The sequence below is a fragment of the Somniosus microcephalus genome, chromosome 18 (assembly GCF_052327205.1).
Source record: "Somniosus microcephalus isolate GS21.2 chromosome 18, FLI_Smic_1.0, whole genome shotgun sequence".
NCBI lineage: Eukaryota > Metazoa > Chordata > Chondrichthyes > Squaliformes > Somniosidae > Somniosus > Somniosus microcephalus.
Genome location: NC_141004.1, coordinates 36,341,375 through 36,362,300, shown reverse-complemented (window position 1 = coordinate 36,362,300; position 20,926 = coordinate 36,341,375). Strand labels below are relative to the sequence as shown.

Here is a 20,926-nt window from a genome sequence, read left to right as displayed (position 1 = left end):
CTTTATTATAAAGTTTTGCTACTTTGTCAATGTCACTATATCATTAAATAAAAGACTGGAATGACAGGAAAGAATCATTAACCTTCTCCACAAGCACCTCATCGATGGCTTAAACTAACTTCCCAAGAACACAAACATTGCAGAACTATCAACAGAAGCCTCAATATAATTGATGCCTAATCTAATGGAAATTAAAGCAAAAACATCTTATTTTCACAGGACACTGCAGCTATTAAAAGAAAAATATATTTTCCATTAATTTTCCTTTATGACGTTAGATAAATTCACCAATACCCTGCTGCCAATGGGGAGCCGTGCTCATAAGGAGCGTGTGTTGGAGAATCTCTGCTACACTGTTGTAGCTCTTTGAACCACACTCCCTCTAAGCATGGGTTTCCACTGGGAATGTAGGACTGGTAAATTTATCCAAGTGTCAAAATTAACAATATTTTGCTTCATCCCACTGTGGCTGTAGATGTGAAGCAATTGTTGGTTTTCTTTTTGAACTACCAAACCAGGAAACTCTTCCTAAGTCACACCCAAACAAGAAGCCCTCTTAATGTAAAAGACTGACGAACATCCACATGCAGCAATTTCTCCATGCTTAATTGTCCATTTGGTAGGATGCAACTGGTCCACTCTGATGTAAAGGTTATTTGTCCCTCTTGTAGGTCTACCAAATTTCATTCATTAAGAGCTGCAATCGCTCATTTTAGTTTAAAAACATAGCTTTTTTTTGATTTACAGGTTTCCAATCTATGTCACTATTACAAATCTCAAATGTAACTCTTATATTTCCCCAATATTGACAGCTCTGTCCTTGCACTCATCAGACATATGTCTTACCTCACCTTTGCAGAGGATGTTGTGGCGAACGTTTACACATGGATTAGTGGGATAATTGCGTTTCCCCTCACAAATGTTTTCCCACTTGGTATAGGTACTGTAAGGTGGTTACAGTCCAGCTGACCTAGCAGAGTTTTGGATGATCCTCCTGTCCAAATTCTTTCATAGGTGGGGACTATCAGGGAATAATATAAGGGAAGTTTAACTGTTTCTTTTTGGGGTTCCATAAAGGTGAGGGATGGGATGGGACAGAGATAGTGCATTTTTACTCCTATCAGGTTGGTAGTTGCTTAACCTTATTGTTGAGTAAGGCGTGCTTGGATGTTGAGCAAGGCGTGCTTGGATGTTGAGCTTGCACAATCACCCACTTGACAATCTTCCATTAACATTTAAAAAATGTAAACGGCATGTCCCTTGTTTTGCACTTCAGATTTTATGCAATACCTTAATTTGTGTTGTTTGCTAAAAGCAGTTTCCAGAAGCAGATTAAATATCTCATGAACCAAAATGTTCCGTTTTATTCTTCATTAAATCTGAGTTAAGCTATGAGTCAGCAAATGTATTTGTAATGCAAGCACACAAGAGTTCCTCTGATGAGATCCAAGTCGTTTTTTTTTATAATAACAACTTGCATTTATATAGTGCCTTTATCGTAGTAAAACATCCCAAGGCGCGTCACAGGAATGTTATCAGATAAAAAATTAACACCAAGCCAAAGGAGGAGACATTAGGGCAGGTGGCTATACACTTGGTCAAAGAGGTAGGTTTTAAGCAGAGTCTTAAAGGAGAGGTGGAGAGGCAATGAAGTTTGGGAAGGGAATTCCAGAGCATAGGGCCTAGGCAGCTGAAGCCATGGCCGCCAATGGCGGAGCAATGAAAACTGGGAATGCGCAAGAGGCCAAAATTGGAGGAACACAGAGATATCGGACGTTGGTCGGGATAGAGGAGGTTACAGAGATAGGGAGGTGCAAGACCATGGGACCATGGAGGGATTTGAACACAAAGATGAGAATTTTAAAAATCAAGGCTTTGGTGGACTGGGAGCCAATGTAGTTCAGCGAGCACAGGGGTTATGGGTGAGCCGGACTTGGTGTGAGTTAGGAAACGGGCAGCACAGTTTTGGATGAGCTCAAGTTTATGAAGGATGGAAGATAGGAGGCCGGTCAGAAGAACACTGGAATAATCGAGTCTAGAGGTAACGAAAGCATGAATGAGTGTTTCAGCAGCAGATGGGCAGAGATGGGTGATATTACAGAAGTGGAAGTAGGCAGTCTTTGTGATGGGCAGGGGGGGAAAAGAGACTTTCCCCAGCCATCTGAACATAAAAGGGCAAGGTTCAAGAGAAGTGGAGAGAGCTAAAAGATGTACTGTGTGGTCTTGTGTGAATTAGAAAAAGGGTTTGAAACTTGGATTGTTTGAGGACTACTGTTTACAGGAGAAAGGAGGCTCCGAGACAGTAGGGCCGTGTAACAGTGGTTAGTAGAAATTTTCACCAATGTAACTGTTTATACACTTAAGCAATTCAGATTGACCCCAACTACCTAAAATCACATTAAAAGCAAGATTTATTTGACTGTATATGGTTCAGTAGGAGCATGCTTTGAGTATTTTCTCCTTTCTCGTTAAAATACAGTGGAACACTGCACGGGAACTGGATTGGTTATGTTTAGTATGCCTCCAATTGCTCCACAAAGGGGCAGGTCAATGGCTATTTTGGTTTATCACAGTCTCCCCATAGTGATTGAGGGAATGAGCAAGGATGCTATGTGCTGGTTTCTACCTGCTTCACAAACATTGACACTACTTCAAGGTTTGTGTGCCCCAACACTGATTCCAAGTTTTTTTTTTAACTAGAGTTTCCTCATTTTTTCACCTCGGGTACATCCAAATTCCTATTGTTTTGCAACAGAAATGGCAGAAAAGGGGATGTATCTGTATATCTCAGAGTAGCTAGAGCACCTGTACTCAACCATTCCCCTCCTAGTTGGGTTGACTGAATCATAACAATCACGACATGGTGGTTAGTAGAAATCATAACTATTTATGCACTTCATGCTCCAACCTATATTTTGTACTGACTTCTGTATCTCATTTCCTATTGTTTGACTCTAATCCTACAAGATAGGTTAACTATTGCCGTCAACAAGATATAAACTAACTGTGACTGTCCTGTTCAAGGTTGAGTCATTCCATTTCAAAGCTTCCTTTTCGGGAAACCAAAACAATTCCTTTTTTTTAAAGCCAAATTAGGATCAAATTTGGAGAACAAAAGGGGTCCAGAGGTCACTCATTTCCTTTTATGGGACAATGCCTTTGCATTGCTCAGTGAGGGGCTATTTCAAGTACCTCCAGGAATGCTCCAGGTCTTCAACATCCTTCAGAGAATAAACTCATTACCATCACCACCACCAGCATTATATAGTGCCTTTAACGTGGAAGGTATAAGGAAAACTGACGCTGAGCCAAGTGAGAAGAGATTAAGAGGGGTGAACAAAAGGTTGGTCAGAGGTGGGTTACAAAGAGGGTCTTAAAGGAAGAGAGAGGGGTTGAGAGACAGAGGGGTTTAGGAAGGGAATTTCAGAGAGTGAGAGCCAACCAGTTGAAGGCACAGCTGGCAATGGTGGGGAAAAGGATGGACAGCACAACATACTAGAATCAGAGTAACGGAAGGGAGAAGGTTGTAAGGCTGGATAAGGTTACAGGGATAGCAATGGCAGAGGGATTTAAACACGAGGATGAAAATTTTATATTTGAGGCTTTGGAGACCCACGAACCAAAGCCACGACAAGAATGGTATGGGACAGAATATGGACGTTTTGGACGAGCTGAAATTAATGGACAATGGAGGCTGGGTGTCCGGCTGGGAGAGCATGGAGCAATTGAGCCTTGAGGAGACACAGGCATGAAGGAGAGTTTCAGGGCAGATAGGCAGAATTAGGGACAGAGGCAATCAATGTTCCAGAGGTGGAAATAGCTGGTGTTTGTGATGGAGAATATAGAAGGTTGGAAGCTCAGCTCAGGATTGGACAGGATACTGAAGTTGCAAAGAGTCTGGTGCAGCCTGAGACAGTGGCTAGGAAGGGGGGATAGGGTCAGTAGCAACTTAAATACCGCTATTTGCCAGCTATCAGAAAGACCCTGGCACAAACATAACAACAACAACTTATATTTATATAGCACCTTTAACATAGTAAAACGTCCCAAGGCGTTTCACAGGAGTATTGAAAGACAAAAAATTTGACACCGAGCCACATAAGGAGAAATTAGGGTAGGTGACCAAAAGCTTGGTCAAAGAGGTAGGTTTTAAGGAGCGTCTTAAAGGAGGAAAGAGAGGTAGAGAGGTGGAGAGGTTTAGGCAAGGAATGCCAGAGCTTAGGGCCGAGGCAACAGAAGGCACGGCCACCGATGGTTGAGCGGTTATAATCAGGGATGCTCAAGAGGGCAGAATTAGAGGAGCGCAGATATCTCGGGGGGGGGGGGGGGGGTTGTGGGGCTGAAGGCGATTACAAAGATAGGGAGGGGAGAGGCCATGGAGGGATTTGAAAACAAGGATGAGAATTTTGAAATCGAGGCGTTCCTTTACCGGGAGCCAATGTAGGTCAGGGAGCACAGGGGTGATGGGTGAACGAGACTTCGTGCGAGCACTTTTCACTTTTATCAATGTCTAACGCTAAAGCACGATGGTGACAAACTGAAATGCTTCTTCATTGTATTGTATAGCAATTATAAATGGGCAGGGCCATTTTGGCAAAAAACATCTAAGATACCTCACAACTTAAGAACCTCAGACATAAGCACAAATTCAGCAACTTTTGTTACATGCAAATGAGTGTTTACAACATAAGTAAACTTGTGAGTGGCTTCAGCTTTCCTTCTTGCCCAATGCCAATATGAGGCTGAGTAGGGATAGTTTACCATGGTCACAGTCACATAGGATGTCATTTGTGACAGTGATAAGAGCCTGTGGCAGGGGCAGAAAGCTGATTGGAGGGATTCAAACAGAGTTCCAGAAAAGATGGGCATGGATTTGGGAGGCAACATCACATTCAAGGGCTTTGGAGAGGAAAGGGAGGTTGGCGATGGGGCAGTAGCTTGCAAGGACAGAGGGGTCAAGGGTTGTTTTTTTGATGAGAGGAGTGATGACAGCAGATTTGAAGGGGAGGGGAACAGTATTTGCGGAGAGAGAACATGGGAGCCACGAAAGGAAGCTGGGTAGTCAGCAGTTTAGTGGGAATAGGGTCGAGGGAACAGGAGGTGGGTCTTATGGACAAGATGAGCTCGGAGAGGGCATGAGGGGAAATGAGAGAAAAACTAGAGAAAGATGTGAGTTCTGGGCTAGGGCAGGGGGGAACCTTAGAGGAAGTTTGGCCCGGTGGACTAGGCGAAGGGAGGCAAGCAGCAGAGGCAGCTGAATGGATGATCTCAATCTTAGTGACATGAGCTCCTTGCACCTGTTGCTGGAGGGTAGGGTGGAGGAGGCATGGAAGCGAGGTTTAAGAAGATGGTTTGCAGTGGAGAAAAGAAGCCAGGGGTTGTCTTTGCATTCCAGGATGATCCTGGAATAGTGAGCAGTTTTGGCAGAGGAGAGCAGGACTCAATAGTGCTTTATGTGGTCCAGTCAGATCTGGCAATGAGTGGCTGAACCAGTTGTCCGCCATGTATGTTCAAGTCTCTGTCCCTTGGACTTAAGGAAGTGGAGATGATGGCCATACCAGGGGGAACGACCAAGGGAGTTTATATGGAAGGAGAGATTAAGGGATGATAGGAGGGCGGTGAACTCAGAGAGAGCTTGATGAGTTGTGATGGAGGTTGAAATCACCAAGGATGAGAAGTCACTCAGTGCAAAGCCTGAGGGAGGAAAGCAATAAAGATATCTCAGTGAGAAAGTTGGCATGGTTCTTAGGTGAACAGTAGAAAAATGAGGATTTTAAGAGAGAGGTTAGAGGGGTGGAATAAGGTAAGATGTTCACAGGAGGAGAAGGTGCCAGCGGAGTAGGGGGACAGACCAAGGTATGATTTGGTGATGAGAGCCACACTACCACTGCGGCAGTTTGGGCAGGGCAAGTGGAGGAAGGTATAGCCAGATGAAGAGGCATCATTTAGGGGGAAGGTGTCATCACCCCCCCCTCAGCTAGGTTTCTGTCAAGGCCATGATGTCAGTGCAATCATCCACAATAAGCTCATGGATGGCAAGGGCCTTGTGCACAAGTGAACAGACATTCTGGAGGGAGATGCGAAGAGAGGCAGTGATAACTGATCCAGTGGCAGAGTCCACAGGGTCAGCATTGGGAGGAGTGAGTGGGACGGGAAGGAGGTAGGAAAGATTTTCCTCCAGCAGGCGCGCTGAGCGAGGTCGGCAAGAGAGTAGGATGTGGCAGTTGGGGTTGTTGCTCATAAGGAGGCAGTAACGAGCGCCTCGATGAGCCTTTTGAAGAATGCCAAGAGAGGCACAGAGGGAAGCTATAGGCTTATCTAGAGGGAATCAAGCCTGGAATGGCGGCAGGGGAGTAGGTAGGTCGAGGAATGTTGAAGGGTTGGGTTGGGATTTGGGAGGGCAGAGTACCCGAGAACATACGAATTAGGAGCAGGAGTAGGCCACTCGGCCCTTCGAGCCTGCTCTGCCATTCAATAAGATCATGGCTGATCTGATTACTCCACATTCCCGCCTACCCGCGATAACTTTTCACCCCCTTGCTTACCAAGAATCACCCCCTTGCTTACCAAGAATCTATCTACCTCTGCCTTAAAAATATTCCAAGACTCTGCTTCCACCGCCCTCTGAGGAAGAGAGTTCCAAAGACTCACGACCCTCAGAGAAAAGATTTCTCCTCATCTCTGTCTCAAATGGGCGATCCCTTATTTTTAAACAGTGACCCCTAGTTCTAGATTCTCCCACAAGAGGAAACAGCCTCTCCACATCCACCCTGTCCAGACCCCTCAGGATCTTATATGTTTCAATCAAGTCACCTCTTACTCTTCTAAACTCCAGCGGATACAAGCCTAGCCTGTCCAACCTTTCCTCATAAGTCAACATTATACTCCATTTGCCAGATCTTTGCCCACTCACTTAACCTATCTATATCCCTTTGTAGCCACGTTATGTCCTCTTCACAATTTACTTTCCTACCTATCTTTGTCATTGGCAAATTTAGCAACCATACCTTTGGTCCCTTCATCCAAGTCATTTATATAAATTGTAAAAAGTTGAGGCCCCAGCACTGATCCCTGTGGCACACCACTTGTTACATCTTGCCAACCAGAAAATGACCCATTTATGCCTACTCTGTTTCCTGTCAGCTAGCTAATCTTCTATCCATGCCAATATGTTACCCCCGACACCATGAACTTTTATTTTCCACAATAACCTTTGATGTGGCACCTTATCAAATGCCTTCTGCAAATCCAAGTACAGTACATCCACCGGTTCCCCTTTATCCACAGCGCATGTTACTTCCTCAAAGAACTCCAATAAACTGGTTAAACATGATTTCCCTTGCACAAAACCATGTTGACTCTGCCTGATTACTTTGAACTTTTCTAAGTGCCCTGCTATAGCGTCTTTAATAATAGCTTCTAACATCTTCCCTATGACAGATGTTAAGCTAACGGGCTTGTAGTTTCCGGCTTTCTGTTTCCCTCCTTTTTTGAATAAAGGAGTTACATTCGCTATTTTCCAATCTAATGGAACCTTCCCCAAATCTAGGTAATTTTGGAAAATTAAAACCAACGCATCAACTGTCTCACTAGCCACTTCTTTTAAGACCCATGGGTGAAGTCTATCAGGACCTGGGGACTTGTTAGTCCGCAGCTCCAACAATTTTTTCAGTACCACTTCCCTGGTGATTATAATTTTCTTGAGTTCCTCCCTCCCATTTCCTGATTTGCAGCTATTTCTGGGATGTTACTTGTATCTTCTATAGTGAAGACCGATGCAAAATACCTGTTCAAGTCAACTGCCATCTCCTGATTTTCCATTATTAATTCCCCAGACTCGCTTTATATAGGACCAACGCTCACTTTGTTAACTCTTTTTTAAATATCTATAGAAACTCTTACTATCTGTTTTTATATTCCTAGCTAGCTTTCTCTCATACTCTAATTTTTCTCTTCTCATTAATCTTTTAGTCATTCTTCGCTATTTTTTATATTCTGCCTAACCTTCTGACCTGCCACCCATCTTTGCACAATTATATGCTTCTTCTTTAAGTTTAATACTATCTTTAACTTTTTTAGTTAACCACGGATGGTGGGTCCTCCCCTTGGAATTTTTCTTTCTTGTTGGAATGTATATATTCTGTGTATTTTGAAATATCCCCTTAAATGTCTGCCACTGCAACTCGATTGACCTATCCCTTAACCTAATTTGCCAGTTCACTTTAGCTAGCTCTGCTTTCATGCCCTCATAATTGCCCTTAGTGTAGTTTAAAATACTAGTCTTGGACCCAATCTTCTCTCTCTCAAACTGAATGTAAAATTCAATCATATTATGATTGCTGCTACCTAGGGGCGCCTTCACTATGAGTTCTTTAATTAATCCTATCTCGTTGCACAATACCAGGTCTAGTATAGCCTGCTCTCTGGTTAGCTCCAGAACGTGCTGTTGTAAGAAACTATCCCGAAAACATTCCATGAACTCCTCATCTATGCTACCTTTGCCCATCTGATTTTTCCAGTCTATATGCAGATTAAAATCCCCCATGATATTGCCATACCCTTCTGACAAGCTCCCATTATTTCTTCCTTTGCACTCCATCCTACCATTTGGTTACTGTTAGGGGGCCTGTACACCACTCCCACAAGTGACTTCTTGCCTTTATTATTTCTCATCTCTACCCAAACTGCTTCTACATCCTGGTTTCCTGAACTTAGGTCATCCCTCTCTATTGTGCTATCATTAATTAACAGAGCCACCCCTCCCCCTTTCCCCACCTTCCTAAATGTCATGTACCCTTAAATATTCATGTCCCAATCTGTGTCATCCTGCAGCCAGGTTTCTGTAATGGCTATCAGATCATATTTATTTATTTCTATTTGTGCTATCAGTTCATCCGTTTTGTTTCGAATGCTACATGCATTCAGATGCAGAGCCTTTAGTTTTGTCCTTTTATTATTTTTGTATCCTCTAGCCTTATCTGTTGATTTACTCTTAGATTTGTACTCTCTATCCCTTCCTGTCATGGTCTGTTTATCATTTCCCATATTAATACCTTTCTCTATTGCCTTGTCTCTAATCTTTCAATTACCACATCTTCCCAAATTTGATCCCATGCCCCCAATATTTAGTTTAAAACCCTCTCTACTGCCCTAGTTATACAACTCGCCAGAACACTGGTCCCAGCACGGTTCAGGTGAAGACCGTCCCAACGATACAGATCCCACTTTCCCCAGTACTGGTGCCAGTGCCCCAGGAATTGAAACCCATTTCTCCCACACCAGTCTTTGAGCCATGCATTCATCTCTCTAATTTTATTTACCCTATGCCAATTTGCTCGTGGCTCAGGTACCCTTGAAGTTCTGCTTTTTAATTTAGCCCCTAGCTGCTCATACTCTCAGCAGAACCTCTTTCTTAGTTCTACCTATGTTGTTGGTACCTACATGGACCACGACCACTGGCTCCTCCCTCTCCCACTGCAAGTTCCTCTCCAGCCCAGAGCAGATGTCCCGAACCCTGGCACCGGGCAGGCAACACAGCCGTCTGAACTCTCGTTCTTGGCCGCAGAGAACTGTATCTATCCCCCTGACTATGCTGTCCCCAATTATCACTACATTCCTATTAACTCCCCCCGCTTGAATGGCTTCCTGTACCTCGGTGCCATGGTCAGTTTGCTCATCCACCCTGCAGCCACCGCTTTCATCCATACAGGCCGCAAGAACCTCAAACCTGTTACGACAATTGCAAAGGCCGAGGCTCCTCCACCTCCTGGGTCCCCACACCTGCCTCACTCGCAGTCACATCCTCCTGTCCCTGACCACTGACCAAATCAGAAGACCCTATCCTAAGGGGTGTGACTGCCTCCTGGAATAAAGTGCCCAGGTAACTTTCCCCCTCCCTGATGCATCACATCTCGGCCTCCAGCTCATCAACTCTGAGCTGAAGCTCAAGCCGCAGACGTGTTCGTCCTGGATCACACTGGCATCCAGGAGTTCCCACATACTGCAGTCGCAACACATCACCTGTCCTGCCATCTTTATTGAGTCTTAATTAATAATTAATAAGATTTATTACTGCTAGTAAACTTTCACTAATGAAACCTTACAATTACTAATAAATTTCCTGGGCTTTAAAAGATAAGGGAAGCGAGAGGGGAGAAATGAAAGGAGGCATGACAACAGAATCTGAGGGGTCTAGGAGGGGGGTAAAGAGAAAAGAGAAAGAGGGAGGGGGTAGAAAAAAGTAGAAATAGAAGTGATGGGCTCAGGTATGGAGCGGCAGCCAAAACACAGGGAAAAATAAAGTTACATACTCCTGGTTACATAGCAAGTTTAGGATACAAATATCCTGGTAGCAAATGGGGAACAGAGAGGAGACAACATGAGGGAGACTAGAGTATATCTAAATGTATGATCTGATACAATTGGTGTCCCGAAAATATATTTACTAATTTTGCTTTTGTATATTTAAACTTGTAAAACATGGTAGTCCCTTGTAAATAGCCTGCCTGTACAAGTTTACAATAAAAAAAATCAGCTTTCTTTAAAAAAAGCTGTATTTGCTAATAAAATTTAGGATCAACCAGATTCTCTCCTGCATTTTAATCAAGTGAAGAAATAAATAAGCCATTGATATGGAATCAAATGTTTGCTTAAGTTCATCTTAAAAACACAAGTTATAAATTTGTAAAATATATCAGTGTTATTAACCAGTAACCTCCCCAAAATTTATATGAAGGCATAGTAGAAATCAATGTTACAGGATAAAGGTTACACAACAAAGTGTAATCCTAAAAAGTATTTCATACACAAATACACAGATGATGAAAATGAAGATTAAAGATAAGAATGTTTGATTGCCTTGCATATCAAATTGAGGAATTGTGATTACTGCAATGATTAATGTTATTATGTTGCTTGCAGTGCAGAAGCTTCAATTGCTCTGTGTAATAATGCAGTTTAGAGTTCATTGTAAAACATGAATGCACCTGCAACCACTTCAGCTCAAATGTCTTTGCATTAAATTTCATTCGCTTCAGACTCATTTAATTTTAAACACATCTTACGGACATCAAACCAGAAGCATTTAAAGCTCTGAAGCTTCTGTGCCAAAACATGTTTACCGCTGACGCAAGGACAAAAAAAAAATCAGCATCACAGGCTGATCAATATCATTCAGTCCTGACTGCATAGATTGTGGAAGCAAGAGGGTCAAAATAACATTATCCAGATGGGTCTGTTTTTAAAATATATTCTTAACATAACAGTACTTGAGATTTTTTTTCTTTATGATCGTGCACTGTTCCATCACAATTTTCTAAATGTTGCTTTGTCACTGGGAAATTATCTTGTCCTTTAATTTCTTCCTCCCTCCTACTTACCCCACGTATCCACCTGTGATCAGGAACTCACTGTGTGGAGGATAGATAGATTTATGCATCCTCTATATACCATATGAGTATAATGAGTATGACAGGTTCTGGGGAAACCACATACGGAGCACATAATACTATCTCTGCTTCCCTTTCCAAAAAACGATACCCCCGCAGAAACAGATGGATGGGCTTATATGTTGTGCCTAATCTATCGCTATTCTTCATTTTACATTCCCAATACACAATTAGAGCATATCAAACAACCCAAATTAAGGATAGGGGAAGCTACTGTATAGTTGTCCAGACCAATCTGCTGAAATCATTATTGCCTACTGCAGTTCAATCTAGACAGTAATGTTTATTATATGTGTGAGGATTGCTCCATTGACAACCTTAAATATGCTGTCAATTGGAAACCGATTGTGAAATCCCCATCAAGCAGCATTGAAATGGGTGATCTTATACACCCCATCAGGGTTTTTTCCCCCAGTAACATGGTAGCAGTGTAGGATACGCACAACCAATTATGCTATCTACTGGTTCAGTGGGGTTTTGCACCATAGGGAACAATTAACTATCAACAGTTCCTAAATTGCTCTATACAAGAGAAAAAAAAAAATCAAGAAATACTGTTGCATTACTAGTGGAGGAATGTTTAAAGCACATGGATGACATTCCTCAGTCTTAGCAAGGGTATTAACTTTATTTGTAACAAAGTTTAAAATAAATGGGTCAATGCCTGTATTAAAAATAACAGGAATTTAATACTAATCCATTAAGCATGCGCCACTTATATCAGCATCAGTCATTTCTAGACTATAATAACTTGGGTAGTCTGAGCATCTACATAGCAGAAATAATGTTCCAGGTATGATTTGCATGGAGGCAGATAAAACTGTGACATAACAATTCTTGAACCAAATGAAACTGGTTAGTGACTTTAGGTTGGAAGCTATGCTCACAATGTGAAATCAAATATGGCTGATCTCAAGTAATCACCAACTCTGAGTTGAAACTAACACTAACATGAATGCAGTGTTAAATAAGCATTCTCTGGGATTCATGACCCTTCCAGTAAAGAGGATATCAGATCCTGGAGTTCCGTAAGCCACTCTAAAGGCAAAGAAACCTGGGGGGAAAATGTGGTTGCTTTGCGCCTCCTGTTGGCACCCAAGAGGGGGAGGAAGGCCTGCAGTACCGTGTGGCACTGCGGCACGTAGCACCACGATATTCCCTTGCAGCGCCCCAAGAGGGAGACAGGACGCTTCCAGTAGCGCCCCGCATCCCTCTTGGGGCGCTACCGATGAATTTTGGCTGTGGGGGTGCTAATTTTTTCGGGGCGCTAACAAAGTTAGCGCCCCAAAGGGAGCACGACTCAATTTTTCCCCCTTATGTGTGCATCACCTCCCTCCCTTGTCATCTGTGGTGGCAAAGACTTAAGCCATCTTGACTCTACCCTCTAGAATTCTCTCCTTCAATATCTCCGCCTTGCTACCGCTCGCTCTCCCCATCTTCTAAAGCCTCCTAATAATCAAATGCATGGGAAAAAAGATGAGTTTATCAACCTTAATTCTTCTATTACTGTTTGTAGTCTGTTTATCCTCTGTGAATCACCATGGAATGTTGACTATGTTAAAGGAACCATATAAATGCAAGTCGATGTTGTCTGAAATAATGTCCCTAAGAAGATTAGCCCTTGCTCGATTTTCAGCTAGAACTTGCAGCTGGGTAAGCCAAATTATTGTGGGTTTACCTAATCTAACTCAGAAGGATCCAGCGGAATACAGACACGAAAGCTTCACACTTCTCCTGTCTGCTGAACTATCTCCCAGTGTTGTCACTTAAAACACTGTTCCGTAAATGGATAGATCACTAGCATTTGTTATACCAGGGGCGCCAGAGTTCATATTAGGTCATGGGAAAGTGCCCACTTGCCTATTACACAGTACAAGTTATACAGATTGCGGAATACTGGGAGGGTTAATGGAAAGGTTTGAAACACTGAGAAGATGAGGGCTTAGGGCATTGAGTGGGCATGATAAGGGCTGGGAAGATGGGAGGGACAGGCAGGAGTTGGGAGCACAGGGTGGGGAATATAGAGATTGGGACCACTAAACATATAGAATGGAGGCGGAAAGAGACTGGGGTGTGGGACAGGAAGTAGCACATGATAAAGGCCCAGGTACTGTTACAACTCAGAATATAGCTTAGACATTCGTCAGTAGGACAATACTGCTGGAAAAGAAAGGAGCATGGTAGCAGTGGAGAGTGGGTGAAAGGCAACTGAAGTGAGTAAGTGAGAAGAAGTGGCTGCAAGTGAGAAATACTGGGAGTGGGCAAGAAACAGCATGCAGCTGAGAGTCAGCTGGATTGAAGTGTGGCAACTGAATCTCAGAAGGGGCGTGGGGAGGGGGGAAGGGGGTGGGGAGAGAAAAAGATGGAAAAAGTGAAATTAACTAGTGAATATGCGGTGACTTAAAAAATGAGACAGACAAGATCCAGGCAGAAAAGGAAAAAAGCTCAAATCCAAAGTGCCTTTGGATGTTCTCTATCTTGGCGGAGCTATATAAATTTAAATTGTTGTTAGTAGTCCACATTTGGGGACAAAACTTATTAGATGGATTTGCAACAAGAATCATACAGCACAAAAGGATGCCATTCGGCCCATCATGCCTGTGCTGGTTCCTTGGGGAAGCTATCCAATTTGTCCCATGCCCTTGCTCTTTTCCCCATAGCCATGCAAATTTTTCCTTTTCAAGACCGCAATCTTCTGACTAAGTTTAAATACACTTTGTGAATCATGTAAGTTTTTATGTTTATTATATATTGCATATTTTAGGGTGCATAGGAAACTCTTTTTTATCTGGCACCGACGGGACCGGCGTGGTGCCGGGTTACCAAAAAGTCCGGATTACAGAGGTATAGTAAAAGGTACGAGAGCCCCGTACACGGCCACAATTACTGATTGTACCTATCTGACATTAACAATTTAATGTTGATTATCACCAATGTAAATCCAGGGTCTGAAGCTTTATTTCAAAAATGTCAAGAACATTTATTTCACACCAAGGACATAAGAGTTCCACACCAGCTGTACACTTGAATATCCCAACTGCAGGTGCAAAAAGTTGTGTCAGGATGTGCGCAGCAACTCAAGTGAAGGAACTAACTGTTCAGCCCAGCTGTATGATGCACATCTCCTCCCTGAAGATCATATTACTTCATACTGGTTGAAGATCTAGAGGTTCATGGCCTGAAATAGGCCACTCAAGGACAATATCTAGATATGACTGGCATATCCAAAGGATGAGAATATAAATTCTTTTCTATAAAATAATTCTCACAAAAATACAGAACAGTAGAAATTAAATCCAATGCAGTGTAAAAAGACATTATTTTACAGGTCAAATAGAAAGCATAGCAGTATCTCTCATCGATTGCTGGTTTTATTCTGGCTCCCTGCAAAGAATTTGCCTGAACGGTCATTATTATGCTGCTATAATTTGCACCTCATTGCAAAATATGAATGTGCCGAGAGCCATTCAACCTTCTTATTCACTGCATTTGTTTCCCTTCATTCTCTAATTGATAGATTACAACTAATATCAAACAGCTCAACAAACCAGCAAAGCATGAAGTAGTGTAAACTTAGCTGCGATTAACAATTTAACTTGCTGAACAGCGATTCCTTTAAAGGAAATTTATTTATTAAAAGTCATCATTCATAATTAATTTCTCAAGTTGCCTCGACAATCCAAAGGAGGTCACATTTGAGTCATCTAATTTGCTAAAAAAAACTTTTGAAAGATGAAGTTGAACTCATTGTCTAAAAATTAACATTCAAACTATCTTCTACATTCCTTGTGAAAAAATAACTTCAAAAAATAACAATTTCCTACAGTTAGCTGTGATTACTGTATTTAACTTCCTGTTTTATGTTTAAAGAATGCAGATTATTTCATTTATATATGATTAACAAATTAAAAACAAACAACAAAAAAAACATTGCTTTATGAATTTCCAGTTCTGATTCAGAGATGCAAAACTAGAATCCCTAATTGGGAATTTGTCTTTGCATTTCAATCTGTTTTATAGGCAGCTTCAGATGAAGATCACACCACCAAATACCACTATTGCCTAGTACAGCAATACTTTCTGAAGATATACAATACATGTCAATATGGTAGACTTTTAATATGTAGTTAAGTGAACTTATTTACAAAATGATTTCTTCAACCTAACCCATATGAAAAGTCTTCTAACCATCAAACATGTGCACAGAAGAATTTGAAAATATTTACAACAAACTAGGTGCTTTCATTGCTGATAAGTTGAAGACCAGGTGTCAGTACATCACTACCTCACCCTATAAGCTGTTTTTTTTTTTTGAAAGTCATAGAAAACATTGCACACAGTGGAGACGATTTTTACAGGGGAAAATCGGGGTTAATGGTGCAGTTATAGGGCCTAAACCTGAGGTTGGTAGCCTTAGTATCCCATTAACCGCAATGATTAGCTCACTGACATTTTGTAAGGGGCCTTCCACTGGGCGCCTGCGTTTTTCTGGCAGTAGGCCCCTTTTAATATGCCAATCGGGGCCCTATGACATACAAGCAACTCAGATTGCCATTTTAGGAGAGAGATCAGTTCCACAGGTTATAGAAACTCATCAAAACGAAGTTCTGGGCCCCACAAAAATAAACTGGGCTGCTGCCACCCCAGGGAACCCCAAACCCTACTCCCTGTACTTAACTTGCTCCTAGCTGAGACAGCCAGATATCGGCTAACCTTAATCTGGCAAGCTGCATCGGGGTTCCTGTTTGGCCCCCCGCAGATCACTGGTCGGTTGTAACTGAGACCAGGAAATTGACCCCAGTGTTTCTATGTATGCAACAGAAAGCAAAGGTACCAATATATATCAGATGGATCTGTACATCAGAGTATTTTATGAAGTACTAGTGAATTTGATACAATGCAGACAAAGCTGATTATTAAACAGTTAGGATTGGTTTTACGCTGTTGTACATGTATTTTCAATTCCTATCAAACCATAGTATTCTAGGCACAAGGGAATTCCCATTATTCAATGCTATGAAATAAGCCTATGGCACTCAAAATAATTCATATCAATCAAATGATGCAGCATTGTTGTCATTTCAACTGCTTTTCAAAACCATCAGGATCTCTGCTCTGCAGTTAGCCCCAAAATAGTTCACGTTTCTTGATCTACTTTGCGCAAAATGTAAATGAAACTATACCCATATAATCTTTTGCACTATCATGATGCATTATTTTACATTAATTGTAAATTGTATTAAACAAACCGGTTTTTAATTTCAATTGCTTTCCATTTTCTGTAGCTCTTACATTTCCTTAAATCTTTGCTACATCTGTTTTGTGATTTTTTCCTACCCTATTGACTAGTTCAAGAGTGCACAATTCGAATTTGATGGGGTCCACTAGCCTCATATAATGCTATTTCAGCACCGATACCATCCCACTTCTCAACTGTCTCTGAACAGACCTGACACTGGGGATGGTGCACAAATTCCTTGATTTATGAACCGGTGCACGGCATGCTGAGCGTCACAAGGAGATCTTAGGGGGTCCAAGAGAGGGTCTCAAAGGGTCTGTGAGGAGATCAGAGAAGAAACTGTGAGGTCATCAGATATCTATCCATCTTAGCCAAGCCTACCATGGGTCACAACACAATTAGCTGAAAATTCTGTATTCTAAATATGTCAGTAGTTTTAATAGCATGTTATTTTTGTTGCTGTATACGCGATTGTTTTCTGAAGTGATAATACTGCTTTCCTTCCAGTATGTGACTCCATCTTTTGGAAGTTAGGACAGGAGGCTCCCCAAGAAAGTGTTGATATTTGCAGTAGGTCCTCCATGACCGAAAAGTTTATAAATGACCTTCAGACAAGAGGAAACACAACAATAACAAGCAAGTCAATGACCTGAGATATGAACATAGAAACATAGATGATAGGAGCAGGAGTAGGCCATTCGGCCCCTCAAGCCTGCTCCGCCATTCAATGCGATCATGGCTGATCATCCAAATTCAGTACCCTGTCCGATTCACACAAGTCGCAGGACTGCAGAATACAACTAACTATCACCAACTCACCTTCCAGTGGCTTTACTAGCAACTTACAATAAACAACATTATGGAATCTGTGACAAACAGGACATTTGTCACTAGTGATACTAACATAAACAAACAACTGAATAATGTCTCACCCATAGAGACTACAACATCAGGCTGTATCCAGCCAAACCATTGGATACCAATCAGTTGCTCCAAAAACAATGCTGGATAACATCACCATTGGGCGAACTGCTCGCAGCTCGTCATGTGTGTTATTTCAGATCACATGACATGCATTCCCATAAAATCTCAGGAATTCAAAATTGGAGTGCCTGAATTCTAAATGATCTCCAAGGCAGTCCTTGCGGCCATCAGACCTCTGTCCATCGGTCATCAGATTTCTGTATTCATTGACTTACTAGGATGTTAGTTATATTGTTGTATATACTAATAAATTAGCTTTCTGCAATGACCACACTGGTTTCTTTCAGGTAGCTGATATTGTCTTTCAGGAATTAAAACAGGCAGTTCCCAGGAACATGTCAATATTTGGAGGGGCTCCCCACACAGACAAGTTTGGTGAACCACTACCTTACACATCCTAAGTTGTTCAGTGTTATACTGATGCTCTGAATCCATCCAACAGTATATGCGCTATGAATACAGAACACCAGCAGCCCCTCCATACTGCGGAATCATTCCACTGGGCTACAGCTCCACAACAAGTGCACATTGCAATCATGGTACCTACCATTTCCTGAGTTCCATAAACACAATGAAATTAAATTATTCTTAAAGACACATTCTGTGATATTTCATAGCACTTCAGGTTTTGTAAACAGGTTGCACAAGCAAATGGAAGGTGGGGAAATAACATGCGTCAAAATTGAAAATATCAGACTGCTTTGAAATCTTTAAATTTCCAAAAGGTCTGTCCTTATTATATGCCTGGGCCATCTCATTAACAAAAGTGCAGTTATTTTTCCAATACATTTATTCATTCTAGGCAAAGGGCAAATAGTTTTTTTTTTTGTTTTTGTTTTTTTTGAGTGAAAAGTCAATTTGGCTAAATCTAAAAATGAGTCCTACTCACGAGATAGCAAGTAACCTTTTAAGTATTTTTCAACAAAGTTTTAACGTGATAGCCTTCAAACACCGATGGAAAAACAGAAGCCAGGTTGATTTTTGTTTAGCAGGAATCCTGTGCCACAACTGTTCTGAAGCATAACTTCAAAACATGCATCAAGTTTGCTAAATCCATTGGATAGTTCCAAGGAGTTTAATATGACTCACCAGGATCAGTTTCGAAAGCACACTTTTTTTCGTTGCACGTCAGCAAAATTGGAGAAATGTGACCATTCAGAAGCTCACCTGACTAGCTTCAAAACACTATAAAATATCTATCAGCTCAGTCTGGGTGACAAATAAATGCTTTACGCCATGAACCAAAATACCCAGAACATTCACCAATACCGGTTTCATTTTTTTTAAATGGGTATTAAGTATATAATCATTCCCTCCATCATGGCCTTGCTGAGTAGACCTAGATATATTACTCATTAAGGCACTACAATTGTCTTTGGTTTATGTGACATTTTGACAAGTGAAATTAAAATCATTATTCCAACATGGCTTAAAAGAAAAAAAATACTTAAGACTTGTAATATTGCTGAATGATTCATCCCTAAATTTGATGTTACTTTAGACTGATGCTTATAAGTACATTAACCAGTAACATCATTGGTGCACATTAACCCAAAAGGATTCAGGACGATCTGTCCCTTCAGTAAGATCCAGGACCTTAATAGCATTTTTATGACGTGCAACCATTCCAACATCATAGTCATAGAAGACAGTTTATTAATGAAATAAGTAATAAAAGATTGTGACCCCATTACCTTACCCAGTAGCACATTCCAAGTGTTCATCTCTCTTTGTGTAAGGAACTTATCAGTCCCAAAATTGCCTTTTACTAGTTTGAACCTGTCCTTTGTCCTGTCCTCATCAATGCAATGTTCTGTGATTTCCTACAGCCTCCAATCTCTAAGTACACTCCCTAAACCTAGTTGTTACATTGATATTTTCAGTTCTGCTAGATTCAAGCCAACAGGGCATGAATATCATCTGACGCAGTCTATCGCAGGTAGCAGTTGGGGCTACCTTGTTGAAGCACTGCAGGAAGAAGCCAATATTATGCAAGTTCACATGATACTTAGCTTGGAGTTGCTTAACTTATAATAGGATGCAAAATGAGGATGTTAGTCTACGGGGCTATCGTACATACTTTAGTATATAGACACAGAATTCTGTGAAACACCATTAATGCAAAACATCATTAATGAGTATTCGTGCTAGCTATAATAAAAACAGAAAATCCTGAAAATACTCAGCAGGTCAGGCAGCATCCGTGGAGAGAGAAACAAAGTTAACGCTTCAGGTCAATCACCTTTCATCAGAACTGGAAAAAGTTAAAGATGTAACAGGTTTTAAACAAGGAGAGCCACGAAAAGGGGGGGGGGGTGGGGAGAGTGAGGAAATAACAAAAGGGAAGGCCTGTGATAGGGTGGAAGGCAGGAGAGATTAAATGACAAAAGGGATGACGGTGCAAGGCAAAAGGCAATGGTAATGGGACAAGTAAAGAAACAACGAAAAAAATACAAGTAACTAGTAACAGTAAAAATTACAAATATCTTAAAATATTTGTAAATGTAAAGTTAAACAAATAAAATGAATACACAGAAAGCTTAAACCATAACTGCTTTAAAATAGACTGAAGACTTCTCTTTCGCCATTCACACAGAAAAAGACATGTGGAACTTTATTTGTGACAAGTATAATAGTAATACTTGATGTCGGTTGAGAGTATATTTTAATGATGTTCAGATATCAGTTTCCCTTTTATAAAGCTGACCTGGAAAACTAAATTATACTGCTACATGCCAAAAGAAAGATGAACAGAGCAAATGCATTAATTGGCAAAATCCAAAAGGGACTTCCTTACAAAATACAGAAAAATAAAGCTCATTAATGCTCAGGAGCATAGGATAGGCAGTCAATGAAGGTGCTAAACCCATACTATGCTGCAAATTAGGCCTAAAACCTAATCAGATGACAGAAATAAAAGTTTTCCTTTACTGGTAACACTCACAACAAGGGTCGTAACTGCTAAGTTCGAAGTTACTCCACAATGAAGACCAGTCAAACTCAGGGGCAGAACAGATTTCCCATGACGTTGCTCATCCTAAGTCAGATGACATGCTGTTTTTTTGACAATATGAACATCAAACCATGTAATCCACAATGTATTATTTTACTGCAAAAGTGCATTGTGTTTAAGTGGCCCGTTCTTTGAAAGCAATGCAACCTAATTGCTGTAAATAGACACATTATAAGATCAATTAGAGGCTAATTGTTGGTATGGAGAGTTTGAAGATTGGCAGGTGCTTGTAAATTTCTAGCT

General features: G+C 41.3%; 1 protein-coding gene across 4 annotated transcripts in view; it reads right to left on the bottom strand.

The window, feature by feature from the left end:
• The window catches only part of LOC147105210 (TBC1 domain family member 22B-like), a 382,991-nt gene that overhangs the window by 231,040 nt on the left and 131,025 nt on the right, over nt 1-20,926 (bottom strand). The window lies entirely within an intron of this gene.